Source organism: Coregonus clupeaformis, chromosome 9 (assembly GCF_020615455.1).
Source record: "Coregonus clupeaformis isolate EN_2021a chromosome 9, ASM2061545v1, whole genome shotgun sequence".
NCBI lineage: Eukaryota > Metazoa > Chordata > Actinopteri > Salmoniformes > Salmonidae > Coregonus > Coregonus clupeaformis.
In genome coordinates, this window is record NC_059200.1 from 42,430,592 (window position 1) to 42,438,410 (window position 7,819).

A 7,819-nucleotide genomic window follows, 5' to 3' on the forward strand; every position below is an offset into this window, starting at 1 on the left:
GTTCCAGGCCAGCTTCTGAGCCCCCCCTTAAGGAGAGAGGTGAGCGGGGCAGCTATGGAGCTGAAGGACCTGATGAAACGCCGGTAGAAATTTGCGAAGCCCAGGAACCTCTGTAGGCCCTTGATGGTGGTGGGAGCTGGCCATGACCTGCCGGCGTCCGTCTTCGCTCTTTCCATGAACACCCCCTGAGGACTGATCCTGTATCCCAGGAAGGAGATGGCCTGTTGGTGGAATTCACATTTCTCCCCCTTCACCAACAAGCAGTGTTCCCGGAGGCGGAGTAGGACAACTCTGACGTCCCTGACGTGCTCCTCGAACGTAGCCAAGTAGATCAGGATATCATCGATGTACACCACCACCTGTCTACTCAGCATGTCTCAGAACACGTCATTGACGAAGGACTGGAACACAGAAGGTGCGTTGGCGAGGCCGTAGGGCATGACACAATATTCATAGTGGCCGGAGGTAGTGCTGAATGCAGTCTTCCACTCGTCTCCTTCCCGGATTCGGATCAGGTTGTAGGCACTCCTCAGGTCCAACTTGGTAAAGTACCGGGCCCCTCGTAGCCGCTCGATGGCACCAGATGGGGGGGGGGTGGGGTACCGGTACTTGGTGGTGACTGCGTTCAGCCCCCTGTAGTCAATGGACGGCCTCAGTCCTCCGTCTTTTTTGGCCACGAAGAAGAAGCTGGCGGAGGCAGGAGAGGTAGAGCGCCTGATGAACCCCTGTTTCAGGGTCTCCGCCACATACAGTGGGGAAAAAAAGTATTTAGTCAGCCACCAATTGTGCAAGTTCTCCCACTTAAAAAGATGAGAGAGGCCTGTAATTTTCATCATAGGTACACGTCAAATATGAGAGACAAATTGTGGAAAAAAATTCCAGAAAATCACATTGTAGGATTTTTAAGGAATTTATTTGCAAATTATGGTGGAAAATAAGTATTTGGTCACCTACAAACAAGCAAGATTTCTGGCTCTCACAGACCTGTAACTTCTTCTTTAAGAGGCTCCTATGTCCTCCACTCGTTAACTGTATTAATGGCACCTGTTTGAACTTGTTATCAGTATAAAAGACACCTGTCCACAACCTCAAACAGTCACACTCCAAACTCCACTATGGCCAAGACCAAAGAGCTGTCAAAGGACACCAGAAACAAAATTGTAGACCTGCACCAGGCTGGGAAGACTGAATCTGCAATAGGTAAGCAGCTTGGTTTGAAGAAATCAACTGTGGGAGCAATTATTAGGAAATGGAAGGCATACAAGACCACTGATAATCTCCCTCGATCTGGGGCTCCACGCAAGATCTCACCCCGTGGGGTCAAAATGATCACAAGACCGGTGAGCAAAAATCCCAGAACCACACGGGGGGACCTAGTGAATGACCTGCAGAGAGCTGGGACCAAAGTAACAAAGCCTACCATCAGTAACACACTACGCCGCCAGGGACATAAATCCTGCAGTGCCCTGCTTAAGCCAGTACATGTCCAGGCCCGTGCTAGAGTGCATTTGGATGATCCAGAAGAGGATTGGGAGAATGTCATATGGTCAGATGAAACCAAAATAGAACTTTTTGGTCAAAACTCAACTCGTCGTGTTTCGAGGACAAAGAATGCTGAGTTGCATCCAAAGAACACCATACCTACTGTGAAGCATGGGGGTGGAAACATCATGCTTTGGGGCTGTTTTTCTGCAAAGGGACCAGGACGACTGATCCGTGTAAAGGAAAGAATGAATGGGGCCATGTATCATGAGATTTTGAGTGAAAACCTCCTTCCATCAGCAAGGGCATTGAAGATGAAACGTGGCTGGGTCTTTCAGTATGACAATGATCCCAAACACACCGCCCGGGCAACGAAGGAGTGGCTTCGTAAGAAGCATTTCAAGGTCCTGGAATGGCCTAGCCAGTCTCCAGATCTCAACCCCATAGAAAATCTTTGGAGGGAGTTGAAAGTCCGTGTTGCCCAGCGACAGCCCCAAAACATCACGCTCTAGAGGAGATCTGCATGGAGAAAGGGCCAAAATACCGTGTGTGAAAACCTTGTGAAGACTTACAGAAAACGTTTGACCTGTGTCATTGCCAACAAAGGGTATATAACAAAGTATTGAGAAACTTTTGTTATTGACCAAATACTTATTTTCCACCATAATTTGCAAATAAATTCATAAAAAATCCTACAATGTGATTTTCTGGATTTTTTTCCTCATTTTGTCTGTCATAGTTGACGTGTACCTATGATGAAAATTACAGGCCTCTCTCATCTTTTTAAGTGGGAGAACTTTCACAATTGGTGGCTGACTAAATACTTTTTTTCCCCACTGTACCTCTCCATGGCCTCAGTCTTCGCCATGGAAAGGGAGTAAATGCGTAATGGTGCCTGATCCAAGTGGTTTATTGTCCAGCGAGGTGACGTGTAGCGGAGAAGGCAGTGGCACGGTGGGGAACCCCCATTCAGAGACCAGCTCCCTATCTATAAGGTTCCCTGCTGATCCGGAATCTATCATTGCAGTGGAAATGGAAGAGAAGGAATATCCAGTCACCGTTATGGGAACTAAAAACAATGGTTTTGTGATAGGAGATGACGTAACACTCACGGAGCGGCGACGGCAGTCATACCACCTAGATTGGGGGCCGCCAGGAGACCTGTGGTCCATGGTGGTATAGGGGGTGCTGCCCACCTCCATGGGTGAGGACTCGGAGGCAGGGCGGCATCCATAGCTCAGATGGGGTGAGCGTCGAGGCTCTGAGAGGTGTTGGGAACGCCGTCTGTCTCTCAACATGTCGTCAAGACGGATGGATGTGGCGATGAGGGTATCAAGGTCCATCTCGTCGTCCCGACATGAGAGTTCCATCTTGATGTCCTCCTGTAAGCCTCTCCTGAAGGCCGTGCGCAGAGTACCCTCATTCCAGCCGGAAGACGCCGCCACCGTGCGAAAGCTCAGAGCGTACTCGGACGCGGGCCCCTCTACCTGTTGTAGCTGGGGGAGACACTCACCCCCGTCCTTTCCCTCCGTGGGATGATCAAACACCGCCCTGAACCGAGCGAGGAAGGTGGAGTAGGGAAGCGTTGCGGCCTCACCTCCTTCCCAGACTGCCGTGGCCCAATCCAGCGCCTTTCCTTTAAGTAGCGAAATCACCAGCGCTATCCTGGCTTGGTCAGATGGATATGCCCCAGGCTGACGCGCCAGATAAAGTGAAACCTGTAGCAGGAAGCCACTACTTTTAGTAGTTTTACCGTCATAGTGCTCCAGTAGGGCGAGGGGTCCCTCAGAAGTTGGTGATAGCATGGGAACAGGTGGACTGGGTGCACTCGCCGCTCCCTGAGGTGGAACCGGAGCTCTGGGCAGATTATGCCGAGTTTGGAGCACTTCCTAAATGGCGGCGTTCAACTGGGCAAGCTGCTGCTGCTGCTGGTGCTGGTCGAGGCACTGGGAAACTCCAGGAGGATTACCTGCTGCATCCATTTTCATGAGAGGTGTGTAATTCTGTGATGAGTACTGAGGATATGAAGAGGCAGGACACAGACACAAGAATCAACAAGGTAAAGGTGAACTTAACAATGAGAAAGCGAATAACAAAGAGCGCGTAAACGACACGATGCTAACAATTACACACAACAATGACTGAACAGTCCGGGGCTATATAGTGGTGGTGATGAGATAATGAGGTGCAGGTGCGCTGGAGGTGATTAGGGTGCGTTAGGTTTCCATTCCTGTGTTGCCAAGGTGGTGCGCTCAGACCGGTGGCTCAGTAGACCGGCGAATCAGAGCGCTTGAGGGGAGCAACGGGAGGAGACGTGACAATAAGAGGTAGGCCTACCTGTTTGACAGATTTAATTAGGCTATAGGCTGCTATATCCATAAATTTGTTGGTCAATTCCTCCACACACCAAACAACTCTTTAAATAGCCTACCTCCATGTCAGTGATGGGCTAAGTTAAAACCAAGACTCAAATTGAGGGGGTATGAGAGGGTATGCCATAGGCCTACCTTTTATTAAAGAAAATAGCAAAAAGCACAAGCCTACCCCTTGTTAGCTTAAGGTTTTGAAGAAAATAAAACAAATCCGATTATATAAAGTGATAACAGTGTGAAATACCTGGGAAAGACTCTGATGCATATGGGGATATCATTGTTTCATTTCTTTCAAATTCATAGGCTGAGCTACAACCTTCTATAGCCAAGGAGACAAAAAATAGACTTTGCTTGGGAAGTAATCTAATTATGTCACTATAAATTGATTAAGCTAATCACTTTCTGTACAATAGAATATGTTTAAATCCTGACAGCTTTTAGGGAAACACTTGTTGTAACCTTCTCTCGTTGGGTTAAGCCATGGAAGAAGAGTAGCCAGCAGTTAAAGCTTAACATGTTCTGCATCAATAGGCCTACTCTGTCTGGGGTGGAAAGGTAGGCCTAACTTTTCAAAGTACTATGTTCAGATTCCTAATGAGTTCTCAGATTTAGTTATTTGCAAACAGGGACAGTTTTGTTACACACCATTCTTAGCTTGTCATTTCAGTCATTTGTGTGATATTAAAGAATATTCTGCTAATATGTAAAATGATGTAGAATTGCATGAAAAGGCTATTTTTTTCTCTGACCTGCAAATACGATGATAGATTCATGCAACGCTTTTACTATGAAGGAGATCTTTCCACCCCTACTCTTGTTCACGGTGGTCTACGAACCCACAACCTTCTGGCCTGCCGCTCTGTGTGCTATCAAAATTCCTGCGTTGCCATGTAATGCTTACAGGACGAAGAACAGTTTCTAAAACTGCATATCTAAGTCTCTGGTCTGTCCAGGAAGTGAGGGTAAACTGTAGGCATGTTCTAAAAATAAATATGTAAATAAGTTCCCTTTTTATTATTATGATTTTGGGTATAGCGGAGGGTCACTTTTTTTTGTAAGCGTTCAGGGAGGGTTTAGATAAAATATATTTTGCTGAGGAGAGGGCCATCCATTTTCATTTCAGAGAGGTCCGATTTTCTCCAAGTAACCCTTACAAATAACGTTCACTCCCTAATTGGTCTCTGAAAAAGATCTAATGTCAAAAGACCAATTAGTGAAAAAAACATTACAATTGTGCTGCCTGTTTAAACAAGTTGAGAAAGAGAAGAGAAGGAATATACTGTAAGTTGTGATATTGGGTTGGTGAAGGAAAATCAGCTCACCATTCATTTACTGACTCTGTCTGGCACATTGAAGGTAAATAACTGTATTCTTAATTACACTCATTTTCAGTTTCTAAAGAATATTTTTTTTATGGCAAATGCAAATGATTATGCAAATGTACCGTGAAGCTCTTGAGATGAAACTAACCAATCCTAGCGGTAGACAGGTAGGTCGGCAGAGTCTTTGGCTGTGTGTGTTTTTCACGTGATGGACAGGTAAATCAATATTTTGACTTCAGACACTGGTTTTTGTCTTACAAGAAAAGCGATGGTAATGGAAGGGGACTGTAAATAAGTGGAGGCTTCTTGACAAATTAATCCATTATCATTTCCCTGTGTCGCCTGGTGAGCAGATTTGCCATTTTATGGGGCAGGAAAAAGGAGCCTGTAAATCTGTGAGGCCGAGTGAGAAGCTGAGAGCAGGCCAGGGGAGAACACATCTCCCATGATGCAGCAGTTTATCTCCCTGTGAAATGGCATCTTTATCTGCCTAAATTAAGTTTTGATTCCTTGCCACATACGGTGCCGCAAATCACTTTAATATTGATATCAAGGGCAGCAGTTAAAGTAACGCTGAAGCCATCGAAAACAGCTTTATTGTGTGGCACATACTGTCGTCACTGTGGTTTACAGTAATAAAAATCACCTCTGAACTGCTGCTTTGTGTGCAGACTATATCAGGCCGTTTGTCATCATTTCCAACTCTCTCTCTCTCTCTCTCTCCTGCAGCTTGGTCTCACTGAGATCTCTGCCTGTATCTCACTGTTAGGGGACAGGGAACCCTCCGAATGTGCTGCAATTTATGGGTAGGATTAATTTCCGATTCAAATTTCACTCTGAGATGTGTATCTACTAAATTAGAAAGAAGCTCTTTTGGGTGGAGAGACTGCTTCAGACATTACGTTGCATAATCCTTCACATCACGTCCTGCTTGAGTGTGGTGTTTTTCCACCAAACAAATAAAAATCAGTAGTGCACACAAAATGTACTTTTTTGCTTAAGTTTTCATGTACCAAATAAAAATATAATACAAAATCTCTACCGATAGTTTTGTCACGAGAACTGTTACGTTAAATAGCAAATGTGCCTACTCTGGTCTTGGCACGTGAGTTTTAGCCAACAGCTCGCATATACAGTGCGGGTAGGCTCTAGGGGTAGGCTAATCTACATGATGGGATTATGGATAAGAGAGAGAATGTTTTTATTTGTCAAAACGGCAGTCAAGCATCGATCATCATGTCACCAGAATAAGACCCTCGACATTTATTGGAAAGAAGCATCAAGCTCATACCATGCACTTTCACCACCCTGTGAAGTTCATCATAATTTATTTACTCTGTAGCCTAATTTAAATTGCATGGTTTCCCGAGTCATCACGTGACTCCAAATTTACTTCGATGACGGTTATTATATCAATATTTGCGCAAAATGCGTTTTGGCTGCCATTTCTCGCATTATTAATTTTAGCGAGACAAAAAGAGCCCGCCATGTCGAACTAACAAATGATCTGTCTGCATTTATAAAATTGTACCGATACTTCCTGTTTCCATCACAGCTGTCGTGATTTTTAAAAATATTGTATGACTTTACTCACATAAAAACTGTGGATTGAAACATGGTTATTCACACCCCCTTTTTCCACATTTTGTTGTGTTACAGCCTGAATTTAAAATTGATTCAATTGAGATGTTTTGTCACTGGCCTACACACAATACCCCATAATGTCAAAGTGGAATAATGTTTTTCGACATTTTTACAAATTAATAAAAAATGAAAAAATGAAATGTCTTGAGTCAATAAGTATTCAACCCCTTTGTTATGGCAAGCCTAAATAAGTTCAGGAGTAAACAATTGCTTAACAAGTCACATAATAAATTGCATGGACTCACTCCAATAATAGTGTTTAACATTATTTTTTTATGACTGCCTCATCTCTGTACCCCACACATACAATTGTCTGTAAGGTCCCTCAGTTGAGCAGTGAATTTCAAACAAAGATTCAACCACAAAGACGAGGGAGGTTTTCCAATGCCTCGCAAAGAAGGGCAGCTATTGGTAGAATATCCCTTTGAGCATGGTGAAGTTATTAATTACACTTTGGATGGTCACTACAAAGATACAGGCGTCCTTCCTAACTCAGTTGCCGGAGAGGAAGGAAACCGCTCAGGGATTTCACCATAAGGCCAATGGTGACTTTAAAACAATTACAGAGTTTAATGGCTGTGATAGGAGAAAACTGAGGATGGATCAACAACATTGTAGTTACTTCATAATATTAACCTAATTGACTGAGTGAAAAGAAGGAAGCTAAGCACTAAAGTAATACTGCAAAAAATGTGGCACAGCAATTAACTTTTTGTCCTGAATACAAAGTGTTATGTTTGGGGCAAAGCCAATACAACACATTACTGAGTACCACTCTCCATATTTTCAAGCATAGTGGTGGCTGCATCATGTTATGGGTTTGCTTGTAATCATTTAGGACTGGGGAGTTTTTCAGGATAAAAAAGAAACGGAATGGAGTTAAGCACAGACAAAATCCTAGAGGGAAACCTGGTTCAGTCTGCTTTCCACCAGACACTGGGAGATTAATTCACCTTTCAGCAGTACAATAACCTAAAACACAAGGCCAGTTGCTTACCA